This window comes from Camelus dromedarius, chromosome 11 (genome assembly GCF_036321535.1).
Source record: "Camelus dromedarius isolate mCamDro1 chromosome 11, mCamDro1.pat, whole genome shotgun sequence".
NCBI classification, from domain to species: domain Eukaryota; kingdom Metazoa; phylum Chordata; class Mammalia; order Artiodactyla; family Camelidae; genus Camelus; species Camelus dromedarius.
In genome coordinates this window covers 60,789,917-60,806,208 of record NC_087446.1, presented here as the reverse complement: position 1 = coordinate 60,806,208, position 16,292 = coordinate 60,789,917, and the positions used below count along the sequence as shown (strand labels likewise).

At 36.0% G+C, this 16,292-nt stretch overlaps 1 pseudogene; it reads right to left on the bottom strand.

Annotated features, from left to right (window-relative positions):
- Window positions 1-1,846: 1,846 nt before the first annotated feature.
- LOC135322453 (60 kDa heat shock protein, mitochondrial-like) lies at window positions 1,847-3,135 on the bottom strand (annotated as a pseudogene).
- Between the last annotated feature and the right edge of the window lie 13,157 nt (window positions 3,136-16,292).

Genomic DNA, 16,292 nt, shown 5'->3' with positions numbered 1-16,292 from the left:
TTCCATCTCTGCAATCCTTCAGACAAAGTAAAAGACCTATTTCCTCAAGCAATGTCTCTATAACAAATGATCATGACAATAACATTCATATAGAGTATCTGACCCTTTATTATTTGACAAGACCTGTCCTTGCTAAGGCGTGGAGAATCAGACTGAGAGAGGCTAAGAGATTCACCGAGGATAAAGTAGCTAGGAACACAAATGTAAAATGTAAACCAATGCCAACTGACTCCAGAATTCAACTTAGCCAACTTAAATAACTTAACCCTATCATACTGCCCATCTGACTATATACATACCAGTTCTTTAACTTGCAACTACTGCTTAAGTGTTTTCCATATTTTCTTATACACATGCTTTTTATACTGTGGATTTTTCGATCATAACAAAACTCTGAGATAGCAAGCTTTGAGATACACTTTTCCAGTTACCTGGCAATAAGCTGCTTGACAATAAGGCAATGAGAAGTCTGAGCTGAGAAAGTCTTCACTATTTCACATTTCTTGATCCATCCTTGTCTAGACTTATTCTGCTTCTTTTATCTTTCTAGTTATATGAGCCGAAAGTATTTTTTTCTTTAAAATAATCTGAGTTCACCAAAAGAGACCAGAATAATCCAATTCCCAACCTTCAGTCAGATTCAGTCTTTCCCTTCCTTATGTTCTCATTATAGTTTCTTCAGATATAGCATTTAGTAAACTATCATTAAACTTTTCTGTATACATTTCCTATTTTCTCAAGCTAGAAGGTAAAGACTGTATCTTCTTTAACTCTGGAGTACTGCTTTCCCTGATATTATGCTTCCGAAATAGTTATTGTAGGAAAAATTATAATATACTAAAATTGATTAAAAAGAATAAAGACCTGTGGCAGCAATGTGGTCCTTCAGTCAAAAGAAACTGAATTCCTCTATATTCAATAACATTGTATTTTAATTTTCCCACTGGCATAATAGGGATTAAATGGCCCTAAGGCATTAAAAGTATTAAAATGGTTAATGTAGAGTTTCACATTTTTAGTATATGTAGATTAATTGTACTGAAGATTGTGTATATGTAGCTTCTCCATTTCTTCATGAAGTTTTCTGTCTAAATATGAGAAAAAGAAGACTTCTATATTTCACATTAGTAATCGATATGAGCAACGTATTATTTGCGAGAAACAATTACCATACATAGAAATAATTTACCAGTTTTTTACCTACCAAAATATATTGTAACTATTTCCATGTTGTCCATAATTTTAATTATCAGGAATACTTACTTCATTTCCTAATAAAAGTCACATTTATTGTAGAAATATTTATGGTTATGCCAAAATTTAGTATGATTTTTTTGTCACAAATAAAACTAATTTTATCTTTTTAACTTTAAACAGATTTTTATTACAGAAAGGTTGTCACATAATTAACTATTTCTCTAGATTGTACACAATTATTTTTATTCCCCACAGTAAGACTGCTTCCTAACTTCCTATCTGGTGATGACAGGTACTAAAATTCTAGTTTTAACAGAATAGTAATAAAAATTCCTCAGTGATTTAGGTTGAAGGCAGTTCACTGGGACATGGCTCTTGCACTGTTACTGGGAATGTACAAATGTCTTTTTACTCTTTTGTCTTTCACATACGAAAAACAAGACAAATTATCTGTAGGCATGGGCAGTGGCAGCAGTAAATCATTCAATGTTTTCCACTGAAACCAGTAACTGATGGTTATAGTTATTTCCTTATACAATAAGCCACCTTTTCTTCCTTCTTTTCCTTCAACTGACTTCTCTGAAGTTATTGGTGAGGAACGCTGCCTTGAGCTTCCTTCACAACTCAGTAACAATGGTTGAGCACTATTTCAGAAATATAACATGCTACCTTCCATACCAACTCCCATTCCATCATTCTACCCATTAGAGGGTCCTTCTCTTTAGAACTTCCTGTGACTACATCTTCCACTATAATTAACCAGGAGGCCTCTCCAGCATCATCCAATAAAGTACTTCTTACAACCTTCATTGGATCTTTGATTCCTTTATCATCAAATTCACATAATCTATAAGTGTACTGCCGTAACCAACTCCTGAGGAGCTTTGCCTAATTTTCTCAGTTATCACTGATCCTTCAACATCTGAATTCTTAGTAATGGTCATTGCAGGAATTTTGAGTGTTCTTTTAATAATTTCCACATCAATTTTTGATCTGTCTTAGCTGGAGTTATTGAGTCCAAGGCTGGAATGCACTGAAGCAGAGCACAAACACCTTCCAGAAAAATGCGTTCCTCAACAGCAGCTCATGTAACCCTGAGAGCACCTGTAACTCTTTTTATTCACTTCAACACCATCTGTCTCAACCAACTTTCAGCACCTGAGTTCTGTCAGATGATCATTTAACTTTATCTTTTCATATTTACTGGTTGTAATATATAATAGCTCAATGATCTCTTAAATATGTTTTGCAGTTTGAACTTTGTCACCTTTTTCTTTCAAGAGCATGGCATCATCTTTGGTCACAATGACCTCCCCAACTTCTCCTAAGTCTAGAGGCTTAACAACTTCAAGATTTAGAGTCAATCCTTCTTTTTCAAACATGGCACTATCAGAATAATAGCCAAGATTTTAATATGCTTCTTTCTATTTAATACGCTTCCTGGTCACCAAAACCAAGAACTTTAACTGCTATAACTTGAAGACCAACTTTTAGCCTACTCAAAACAAGTGTATCTAGACATTCTCCATCAACATCTTTAGCAATTATGATCAAGGGCTTACAGCGAGCATAGGCAAGTTAAGAGCAGATATAATAAACTGAATAGAAGAAATTTTCTTTCATTCAACAAAGCATAGGCATCTTGTAATTCACATTTCTGGCATTTTGATGTATCAATACAGTATAGAGAAATATAACCTCAATAAAATCCATGCCCTCAGTAATTTCTAATTCATCATTAAATGTTTTTCCATTCCTTACTGTGATGACACTCTTTCTTCTAACCTTTTTTATTGCATCAGATATGATGTAGCATTTGTCTCCATTTGCAAAACTCCCAACAACGTGAGCAATTTCTTCAAGGGTTGCCACAGGTTAAGACTACCTCCCAAGTTCAGCAATTACAACATCACCAGATACCATCACACATCTCCTGATTTTCACTAGATTAGCATCTTGGTTAATCTTCTAAAAGCCTTCTTTGGCAATAAAACTTGCCAGCACAGCAGCAGTAGCATGTCATTCCCATCCTCTTCATTTATGCTGTTGGCAACATCTTAAACAAGTTTAGTGCTAATATTTTTGTATTTATCTTTTAAATCAGTGGATTTTGCAATGGTCACATCATCTCTTGTTATTTTGGGACTTCCCAAGCTCTGTTCAACAATCACTGCATTTCCCTTTGGCCCACAGTAACAGCTACAGCATCAGCTAAAAGGTGTACAGCGTGAAGCATTAAGAATAGAGTTTACATATTTGGCATAAGTCTAAGTGTGATGAGAAGCCAGTGCCTCGGACATTGGTTTTATCCGGGGAAGGACTGTCAGTAATTGAAGCATTTCTGCCAGGCAGCAGCAGGGCATCTGTGGTGAGTGAGGAAAAACTAAATTCCTTTCCCTTGTTATTCATGTAATCCTGAGGTAACCAAATTTAAATTTGAATACACTTGAATGGAATGCCTAAAGGGGTAAAATTCATCTCACATTTATGTTATAGAAACTACTTCATGCTCTTAGAACAGATACATTTGAACACAATTTTCTATTGAGTAAAACAGAATCAAAATTTGTAGTTGCAAATTAAGAACTCCTGAAAGCCTACAAATAAAATGTGAAAGTTATATTTTAGGTATTATATCTGACTTATCAATCAGTCAATTTTTTATCTACTCTAAGTTCTCTGAGAACTGAGTTTAAATTGACTTAATTTAAAAATAGAGCAAAGAGCCTTCTGCACATTCAAAACTTAAGACATAAATTCACTCAAATAAAATTTGTTAAATTCACTAATCAAAGAGTTCCTCAGGCCTTAACCCAGACTAATGCTTTTGAGTGACTGAGCAATATCCTTGTTCAACAGCCTTAAGAGGGCCTTTGCATTTTTTATCAAACAGTATATTGCAATTAACAATTAATTTTGCTTCAATAAACTTTATTTCCCATGGAAGAAAAACATGCGATATGTTTTCAAACAAATGCTGTTAAGAAGTGTCTTAATTTAAAAAGGCTTTGGAATGAGGGCATGGCCAAAATGGCAAAGTAGGGAGACCCAAAGCTCATTTCCTTCTATGGGCACATCAATATGACGACTATTTGCAGAGTGACTGTTGATGAGAAGGACTTGAAAACTAGCAGAAAACATTTTCCACAACTAAATTTATAAATAAAGAACCACAATGAGACAAGAAGGAAGGGCAGAGAAGTGCTATAGTCAAGACTCACATCCCTGGGTAGGAGACCCACAAATGGGAGGATAATCACAACTGCAGAGGTTCTCCCCAAGAAGCGTGGGGTCCAAGGCTCCCTGCTGCAGGAACCTGAACCGGGAAGATGAGCCAGCAGAACATCTGGCTTTGAAGGCCACTGGCGCTTGTGTAAAGGCTTCTACAGAGGGCTGTAGAAAACAGAAACTTCAGACTTAAAGAGCTCAGGAAGTCTCACATGCTCCAAGACCCAGCACAGAAGAAGTAATTTAAAAGAACACTAGGTCAGACCCACCTGCTGATGTTGGAGAGCCTCCCAGAGAAGTAGGATGCAAAAGAGAACCCCTGGGACATAGATGCTGGCAGAAGCCATTTTGGGGAGCTTGTTCTACCATGAGGACACTCATGCTGCCAAGTGCCACTATGGAGTTAGCAGTAGGGGCTTATCAACACATCAGCCAGTCAGCTCCAGTCCTAGGGCATTTTAGGTAAAGCAGCCATTCATGTGTGGGCCTAGTCCCTACCCACAAGCAGGCTGGCACCAGGACCCCAGAACCCGACAAGCAGTGCCCCATGATGCAGCGCCATCTACCTGCATGCTGCAGCCAACTTGGTGAAAGGACAGTACCAGCTACCAGCATACTCACAGCAGTCAACTCTGTAACAGAAGGGCTCATGCAGCCCACATATGGAGCATCACTTGAGCATAAAGCTCCTGTGACCAGAGGGGAGCATGCTGGGGCCCACAGGATGTCTCCTGCATAAGGGTACTTCTCCAAGATCAAGAAACATAACTGACCTACCTAATCTGTAGAAATAAAAACAGGTATCAGGCAAATGAGGTGACTGCAGAACATTTTCACAAGGAACACAGTAAGACTCCTGAAAAAAAGCTAAGTGAAGGTAGAGATAAGCAGTCTACCCAATAAGGAATTCAAGTTATTGATTATAAAGTTGCTCAGTGAGCTCAGGAGAAAAATGGATGAACACACTGAGTTTAACAAAGAGATAGAAAATATAAAAAAGAACCAAACAGAGCTGAAAACTACAAAAACTGAAATAAAAAAATGCACTGCAACAAATCAATAGTAGACTACATGATACAGAAGAGTAGATAAGCAAACTAGAAGACAGAGTAGTGGAAGTCACCTAAGTAGACTGAATTCATACCAAGTATCTTTTCAGATCACAAGAGTATGAGACCAGAAATCAACTACAAGAAAAAAAAAACAAAACCTGCAAAAAGCACAAACATGTGGAGGCTAAACAATATGCTACAATATGCTACTAAACAACCAATGGGTCACTGAAGAAATCAAAGAGGAAATGAAAAAAAAAATGCTTGGAGACAAATGAAAATAAAAACACAATGATCCACAATCTGTGGGATGCAACAAAGCAGTTCCAAGACGGAAGTGTATAGACATATGAGCTTGCCTCCGGAAACAAGAAAAATTTTCAACAACCTAACTATACACCTGAAGGAATTAGAAAATGAAGAATAATCAAAACCTAAAGTTAGTAGAAGGAAAGAAATAATAAAAATCAGAACAGAAGTAAATGAAATAGAGAGTAAACAGGCAGTAGTAAAGATCAATGAAAGTAAGAGATGGTTCTTTGAAAAATGAACAAAATTGATAAACCATTGGCAGACTCATCACGATAAAAAGAGAGAGGGCCCAAAGAAATAAAATCAGAAATAAAATACAAAGGATTAGATGAGATTACTACAATTATATGTCAATAAAATGAACAACCTGGTAGAAATGAGTAAGTCCCTAGAAACATAAAATCTCCCACGTCTGAAATCAGAAAGAAATATGAACAGACCATTTACAAATAATGAAATTGAATCAGTAATAAAAAACAAAAAACAAACAGAAAAAACTCCCAACAAACAAAAGCCCAGGACTGAAAGGATCAGATACCTTTATAGTAAATTCTACCAAAAACACAAAGGAGAGTTAACACATAGCCTTCTAAAACCATTTCAAAAAAACTGAAGAGGAAGAAACACTTGCAAACTCATTTTACAAGGCCAGCATCACCCTAATCCCAAAACCAAACACACCACACACAGAAAAGAAAATTACAGACCACTATCACTGATTAATATAGATGCAAAATCCTCAAAAAAAAATTAAGGAAGTCAAATTCAACAGTACAATAAAAGGATCATACACCATGACCAAGTAGGATTTATCCCAGGGACCCAAGGATGGTTCACTATTTGCAAATCAGTCAACGTGATACATCCCATTGACAAACTGAGGAATGAATACATTATGATCATCTCAATAGACACAGAAAAAACTTTTGACAAAATTCAACATCCATTAACGATAAAAACTCAGCAAAGTGGCTATAGAGGGACTATAGCCTCAATACAGTAAAGGCCAAATACGGCAAGCCCACAGCTAACACCATACTCAGTGATGAAAAGCTGAAAGCTTTTCCTCTAAGATCAGTAACAGGACGAGGATGCTCACTATTACTACTTTTATTCAACACAGTATTAGACATATTAGTCACAGCAATCAGACTGGGGAAAAAAAAAGGAGACAAGGCATCCAAAATGAAAATGAAGAAGTAAAACTGTTACCATTTGCCAATGACATGATACTATACATAAAAAAATCTAAAGATGCTGCCAAAAAGCTATTAGAACTAAAACATAAATTCAGTAAAGTTGTAGGATACAAAATTAATATATAAAAATCTGTTGCATTTCTTTATACTAGTAACAAACTATCAGAAAACAAAATTAAGAAAACAGTCTCTTTTGCAATTGCAGCAAAAACAATAAATCTAAGAAGATAATACACCTGTATTCAGAAAACTATAAAACATTCATGAAAGAAATTGAAGGTAACATAAACAAATGGAAAGATGTACCCTGTTCATAGATTGGAACAATTAATATTGTTAAAATGACCATACTACCCAAGGTAGTACACAAAGTCAACGTAATTCCTATCAAAATACAATGGCATTTTTCACAGAATTAGAACAAATAATTTAAAAATTTGTATGGAAACACAAAATACCTTGAATAACCAAAACATTTTTGAGAAAGAGAAACAAAGCTGGAGGTATTATGTTCCTTGATTCAAACCATACTATGAAGCCACAATAATCAAAGTAGCATGGAACACGAGAATTAATACATGTATGCATATGCATGAATGCGACATTGTGCTGTATACCAGAAACTGACACACTGTAACTGACTGTAATTCAATTTAAACAAACAAACAAACAAACAAAAAAACACTACGGTGTTGGCATACAAACAGATACATATCAAGGGAACAGAACAGAGAGCCCAGAAATAAATCCACAAGCATACGGTCAATTAATCTACAACACAGGAGACAAGGATATGCCCTAGGGAAAAGAGACGACTTTAATAAATGGAGTTGGGAAAACTGGATAGTTACACACAAAAAAATCAAACTGGACTAGTTCCTCATATACATACAAAAATATACCTAAAATGGATTGAAGAGTTAAATGCAAGACCTGAGAACATAAAAAAATGTTCTAGAAGAATCATAGGTAGTAAGCTCTTTGACAGGGGTCTTAGCAACATTTTTTTAAATCTGTTTCCTCAGGCAAGAGAAACAAAAGCAAAAATCAAAAATGAGAGTACATCAAACTAAAAATCTTCTGCATACAGAAAATACTATCAACAAAATGAAAAGGCTGCTGCCTGAATGAGACAAGACATTTGCAAATAATGCATCACATCTGATAAGGAGTCAATATCCAAAATACACAAAGAACTCATACAATATCAAAAAAAAAAAAATTAAAAGGGACAGAGGACATTTTTCCAAAGAAGACATACAGGAGGCCAACAGGAAGGTGAAAAAGAGGCTCAACATCACAACCAGCAGGGAAATGCAAATCTAAACAACAACGAGCTACCACCTCTGACGTGTCAGAATGGCTATTATCAAACAGACAGACAACAACAAGCCTGGGCATGGTTGTAAAGAAAAGGGAATGTAAATGCGTGCAGTCACTATGGAAAACAGATGCCTTAAGAAATTAAAAATACAATTATCATATGATCCAACCATTCCATTCGAGTATTTGAAGAAAACAAAAACATTAATTAGAAAAGATACATAAATCCCTATTTTGTTGCAGCATTATTTACAAAAGCAAGATGTGAAAGCAATCCAACTACCCATCAACAGATAAATGGATAAAGATGTGGTATATATCTACAATGAAATATGAGACATAAAAAGGAATGAAATCTTGACAATTGTGACAACAGGGAAGGAACTAAAGAGTATTATACTAAGTGAAATAAGTCAGACAGAGAAAGACAAGTTCCATATGATTTCATTTATATGTGGAATCTGAAAAATAAAAGAGGAACAAATATAACAGAAACACTCATAGATATTCACAGAGCTGGTGTTTGCCAGAGGTGAGGGTGGATGAGAGGATGAGCAAAATGGTGAGGGGGATTAAGAGGTACAAACTTCCAGTTACAAAAAAATGAGTCACAGGGATGCAGTGTACAGCATGGGGAATGTGGTCAATAATACTGTATTATGTTTGTACAGTGACAAATGGTAACCGGAGTTATCACAGTGATCATTTAGTAATGTGTAGAAATATCAAATCACTATGTGGTGCACCTGGAACTAACACAGTATTGCAGATCAATTATAGTTCAATTAAAAAAATTAAAATAGTTTTATCTGCCCTATGCTATAGTAAAATCTATTTTCCTAATTAAGCATTGTGTAAATGTTTAGGGTTTTTCCAATAACTATCTATCTAACGACATTAAAGTTTGTTTCCCAGAGCCCAAAGTGTCAAAATTTTACATGTATATTTAAGTGTGTGTATATGTATGTAAAGTATATGTACATATATATTTAATTACATCAAAGTACTTTTTCCATAATTTTCATTTTTGTTTTTTATTCCCAATCAAATTAAAGCATAAGAGGAGGGCAGAAATTTTTGTTTTCCTTTTCTTGTTCATTGCTGCCTCCCCAGTGCTTAGGTCCAACCGTTGCACATAAAATTTCAGTCAGAATATTTTTATAATGTGTAGATAAAATATTACCCACTAATATCATCCTGTATCTGCCAACGTAGATAAGTAAATAAAAAAATTCTTGCCCCTCTACAATATGAAATTGATTTTTGCTGTAGGATGTCAAAAGTTAGTTAAAGTCTATGTACATCCTTTCATTTAATGAGCCAGGAGAACCCTCAGCTTTTGCAGCAAATTAGCCAGCAATAGGAGAAATTCATCCAGATATTGAAATAAGCCCCCTGGAGCTGGTGGGTATCTGGGATGTGGAGCATGAAATGGGTCCGTAAGTGAGGAGGCTGGGAAGATGAACTCCATCCCAGTGACAATGTAGGAGAAAGAAGCTATACGCAAGTTGAAAGCCCTGGGCTTCCCAGACAACCTGGTGATCCAGAACTACTTTGCTTATGGAAAAACAAAAAGCAAAAAATAAAACAAAACAAACCAACCAGAGACACTGGCTGCAACTTCCTCCTGAATCAGAACTTTGACGAGGAATGATACTGGGAGGGCAGGCCACTCACAGCCCCCATCCTAAGCTCACTCCACAAATTAGAAAACAATCAGAAACCTTAAAACAAAACTTCCCAACTTCCCACCCTCCTAAAGTGGCCTCATTCCCACCTTGGCTTGAGAGAACCCATGCCAGACAGCTGTCTCCTATCCCCTTCCCCAGCCCAGCCTCCTATCCCCTGTCCCAGCCCAGCCTCCTGAAAGGACTGGGCCTCTGTCCCATTTCCCTACATCCAGATGGAGAGATGGGTGCTTGCTTCCCCCTCCCTCAAAGAATCCCTGAGACTTCCCCACTCCTCTTCCAAGGCAAGGGGAAGCTAGAGCCCCAAACTCTGATCTTGCATTGGAGTGACCCAATCTTTCCATCTGGGGTGAGTACTCAGAGGTCCAAGGCCCCCTCCACTGTCTGGCCTTGACTTTCAGCCCGCATCCCTTTGCTGTGTCTCTAATAAAGGTTTCTAACTGAATAAAGTTTTAAAAGCCAAAAAATAAAAATAAAAGGCGAAGGAGCCAGCTCCCACAGAGCAGGGTGTCTGTACGCGAGCTAGGCCAGAAAGCGAGACTATTACCCTGAAGCCGCTCTTGAGAGAAAAGACTTAAGGAACAGGCAGCGATGGTCTCCTACCTGGCAACTGCTAGGAGGGACGTTCAGCCCCGGACATTCGGCCCCGAGGATGTGTCCCAGAGCACCTCCGGGTTGCCGCAGCCATGCACCTCTGCTGACGAGGGATGGCGGCCTCCGGAAGCCTCTGGAAGCCTCTATTCCTGCCTCGGGCACTTCCGGCTCCCAAAAGGCGCGAGATTTGCAACCTGCACATGCGCAGTCCACTTCTGCGCCAGCCTTCGGCGCAGCCTTTTTCGCTCTGCGGTCTGTGTGCCGCAGCCCTTCCCTCGCACCTGACTGGGCGTCCGGACCAGGAGCTGCGGAGCTGTGAGTCTGAATGTGGAATTGTAGAGGGGTTAAGGGGAGACAGTCGTCTTGGAGGATTAGTGTTTGCAAGATAGGAGGAGATTCTGGCACCGGGGGTCGGGTGGGGGTGGGGGCACGTAGGTGTTTTCTCGCCGCAGGATTTCCCCCGATCTCTCTCTCAATATCCCGTGAGTTTCTTTTGGGAGGAGCGGTCGGGGTGCAGCGACTTGGGCCTGATTCTGCCATTCTCTGAGCCACCTCTGAAGCTCAGCACGCCCCAACCGATCCTTTTCCTGCCCCTCCATCAGGACCTTCTCTTACTTCCCACAGCCTGGGTGATTTTATAGGGATTGATTGCTATAGGTTGCTTTCAGTAGTATGGCCATTTTAGCAATATTAATTCTTCTAATTCAAGAACATGAAATATCTTTCCATTTGTCAGTGTCTTGTAGTTCTCTGCATATAGGTCTTTCACTTCGTTGGTCAGATTTATTCGTAAGTATTTTATCCTTTTGGATACAATTTTTAAAAGGGATTGTTTCTTTATATTCCTTTTCTGATATTTCATTGTTAGTGTAAAGAAATATTACTGATTTTTGTATGTTAATCTTGTATACTGCTACCTTGCTGAATTATCTCTAGTAGTTTTTGTGTGAATTCTTTATGGCTTTCTATATATAATAGTATATCATCTGCATATAATGACAGTTTTACCTCTTCTCTTCCAATTTGGATCCCTTTTATTTCTTCTCCTTGTCTAATAGCTATGTCTAGGACTTCCAATACTGTATTGAATAGAAGTGGTGAGAGTGGACATCCTTGTTTTGTTCTAGATTTTAGGGGGGAAGCTTTCAGCTTTTCACCATTGAGTACTATGCTGGCTGTAGATTTGTCATAAATAGCTTTTATTATGTCATGATATATTCCCTCTATACCCACTTTGGTAAAAGTTTTTATCATAAATGGGTGTTCAATTTTATCAAATGCTTTTTCTGCATCTATTGAAATAATCATGTGATTTTTTTTGTCCTTTCTCTTGTTGTATTCTTTTATAATAAACTGGTAATCCAGTAAGTAAAATGTTTTTTTGAGTTCTGTGAGTTGTTCTGCAAATGAATCCAACCTGAAGAAGGGGTGATGGGAAACTCCAACCTATACACACACAGTTTCTTTCTCTCCTGTGTGGCTGAATCTGGTTTATAGGAAATCCTGACATAAGCCTCATGTTTATGAATACTGGAAATGCAAGCCTGCCTCATGCAGCTGTTTCTGTCAGGCTGCCACAGTACACTTGACCTTGTGCTAGCATGAGACAGGGCCAAGTTCTCTTTGTCTTCCCCTACAGAGGGCTCCCCAGGACGTCATTTCACCACCCTTCTGGGAATGGGCAGACTTCACCTCTCTGCAGTGCTCACAGACTGCGAGAGCTCATATCCAAGAGTTCTCATCAATAAATCTCTCCCCCAAATCTGCTTATTTTCTAGCTACATCACACTTAAGGGTCTAATAGCTGTGAAAATAATTCTTAAATAATTACTTTGAAAATTTCCAAGAGATGATTTTCCCCCTTCACCTTCAAATGTAACATTTATTATATTTGTAGTTCTTCATATACATTCACAATAAACACGTAATTATATTAACTGTAAATGATTAAAGGGCAGCTGGGGATAGAGAATAAGCAGCAGATTAGAGAGCTGGTATTAGGAGTTTCTTCTCTCATGTTCACAGAAAATTGCTGAAATTACTTAGGAGTATTTTGCTAGGTAACTAGGCTTTAGAAATAAAATCCAGGGTGACAGGTAAATACCTGAGCCAAAAAGTTTTTTAAGTGTAATTGGATTATTATATTCCCTTTGTAATGAATGTTTTACCCATGGTAGTTAATCGTAATTAAAATTACATGTGATAATTTGGAAGTTTTATAAGCAGAGTACTTTGGAGTTGTGTCCCCATAGGGATTGGGTATTAATTAAGAGAAAAGACAAAGTGAGAGGAAAATAAGACTTAAGTTGGTTTAAAGGAAAGGGTAGTTAAATAAGATGGTGAGAATGATTGCAGATTGTTAATCATAACATCAAATTCCCATGTCTCAAGGAGTAATACTTTTGTTTTTGAATAAAACTGATAATTTCAAGATTTTTAATTCTCTTTCCATGTGATGCTATCATTTAAGACTTGTAAATCTTATGATATATGGGTATATATTACCCTGAGGAATTCTGAAGTATAACATTTTATCACTTCTCTAAGCAGTTGTTTTATATTAGAGAAAAATTAAGATGTGCAATGTTTTCCAAGTTACATTTATATGTAAAAGTTGTACTATGCACATGTGTGGAAACCTTCAAGTTATTGCCTAAAAATTCTATGTAATTTTAAAGGTCTATTGTCTAGCAGCACTATATGCAGAATGCATATATGTGTGGTTAGTAAACTCAATGCAAGATTGTTCTTTAAAACATTTTCAATTATTTGTTATTGAACTTGAGACTAGACAAGTATCTTTCCAGTTTGCAGATCCATCATGCTGCTGAACCTGATCTTTTCATCTACTGAAGTTAAATTCAGATTTTGATAGTTCTCATATTCAGCTGGAGCAGATTATTGGATTGACTTAGTAATGTTTACTCTTAATCTACAAGAATTTTCTTTCTAAAATATGCATCTTTTACATTAACTAATTGTACTAAAAGGAACTTTTGTCTAATCAGTAAAAGAAATTGTCTAATACATCACTAATTATAACAAAGTGGGATAAATACTATGATAAGGATAGGCCCCAACTCTCGGTGAAGCACTTGGGAGGAGGGCTGCAACTCCCTTATTGTTATATGTGAGCAACATCTATGAGAAAGAGTACATGATAATAGGTGCTTACCAACTGGAGGACAATTTCCCCTCACATACATTACCTGTAAATAACAATCAAATTTTGTTGCATAGGTACATATATGTTGATTTATGAGCTTACTTAGGGATTTATGCCCTTAAGTAAATACATAGAAAGTTATTTGAGCCATCATGTACCTTCAGTAGAATGAAAATAGTGTGATATGGTTTTCAAAGCACCATTAATAGAAAGAAAGTAAAATTGAATTATTGATTTAAATATAAATGTTTATCTTGAATGCTAGCAAGTACTATATAAAAAACTAAAAAAGAAGGATAGTAAAGGAAATATAACTTTAAAACACATACACATTAAGAGGCACTATTAAATAGTGTGTAAGTATTTAGGCTCTGGAGACAGTCTGTGGTTTTCAGTCCTGTCCCTGTAACTTACTAGCTTTGTGGCTTTAGAAAATTATTTTATATTTTGGTCTTTCTGGTTATTTTTCTGTGAAATGGAGAAGATATTAGGCTAAATCACATGAAGTTGTCATACTTGGCTATTTTATTTTACAGCTTTATTGATGTATAATTGATTTACAATAAACTACGCAATTTAAGCTGTGCAGCTTGATGAATTTTCATAAATACGTATATACCTAAGAAACCATTGCCATAATCAATATGTAAGCATAGTAGTCACTCCAAAGAGTTTTCTTGTGTCCCATTTAAATCCACGTCTCCCTACCTTTTATCTTCAGGAAAACACTGAATTGCTCTCTGTCTCTGTGGATAGTTTCTTTTTTCCAGATTTTTTTTTTTTTTAAGCGAATGGAATCATTGCAATATATATCTTTTTGGTCTGACTTCTTTCATTCAGTATAATTATTCTGACTCATCCTTGTGTTTGGAGATATCAAAAGTAGACTAGTGTTTTATTGTATGGATATTCCACAGTTTGTTTACTCATTCAACTGTTAGTGGACATTTTGTTGTTTTCTGTTTTAGGCCATTGTATGTATTTAGATATTTTATATGATTTATATGTTGGCTATAAATATTTGCATACAGGAAATGATAGAGAAAAAGAATAAGACAAATAAATGACCAATACATTTAGGAAAGAAAAAGATACAAGTCCTCAATATCAGAAATGACGGAGGTGAGATTAATGCAGATCCTACATACACAATGAGAATAAAAAGAGAATATTATTAACAGCCATCTAGGAAATCTGATTAATTAAATAAACTGGAAAAATACCTTGAAAGACAAAAATTATGAAAGCTCTCTCAATAAAAAAATAGATATACTGAACAGTCCTATATCTATTAAAGAAACTGATTTCATGGGGGAGAAAAAAACTTTCCATAGAAAGAATTCTACCCCTGGATTACTTCATGGATGATTATACCAAATGTTTAAGAAATAATTAATACCAATTCTACACAAATACTTCTAGAAAATTGAAAAGGAAAGAATACTACAAAATGTATTTTATAAGACCAGTGTTATGCTGATAACTGATTTAGATGAAGATGTCTACAAAACAAAACCAGAAACCAGAAAACTATGAAAGAACAAAATCTGTGGATCTAGCTACAAAAGTACTTCACACGAAGTTAACGTATCAAATCTAATAATATATTAAAAGATTAATGTATCATGACCAATTGAGGATTATTCTGGTAACACAAAAATCAATCAGTGTTATTCACTATATTCACAGACTAAAGAAGAAAAGCCATATGATTGCCTTGAGAGGAACTTAAAAAGAATTTGGCAAAATTCAATCTTCTTTCATGATAAAATCTCTCAAACTGATAAAGGATAACTGTGTAAAACCCCGTTAACAGCATACTTAATAGTTAATGAATGAATGTCTTCTTCCTGACATAGGGAATAATGAGGCATGCTGTCCACTCTAACCATTTCTATTTAACATTGTGCTGAAGATCTTAGACAATGTGATATGTTAAAAAAAAATACAGATTGGAAAGGAAAAGTTAAAAAATTACTTGCAGGCAACCTGATTTTCTAAATATTAAAGAATCTACAGGGAAGTTGACATTTTGAGACTCCCAAAAGAGGAATTCTCTTGTTTTATCCTAACAGTAATATAATCTATTTCAAAGATTTTAATGACATGTTTGAATACATTAATATACATGTAACACTTATCATAGTGTCTGTTCCAGGGGAAGTAATCTGAAACTCTTAGCTCATGCTTTTTGCCTTGCATGTTATCAGCAAAACTTGGAAACAATACAATGCAATTAAAAATTGAAAAAGAGATAGAATTAATGAGCAGAAAAATAAATATGAGAGATGGAATATTACGACAGCTTATGTCATAATATTATGTTAGTTTAAAAAAAATTACCTCTGAGTGATGAGTAAAAATTGGCTCTTGAGTTTCCTCCCAGTGGATGCTTAAGAGTAAATACCCACTGTCATCACATGTTTATCAATATGCATACCGTTTTGAAACAGTTTTTAAAACAGATAAAGATACTAAGGAGATGCATAAGCATTTTTGTTAGTCTGGCCAAATGTAATAGTTCTGGACTCCA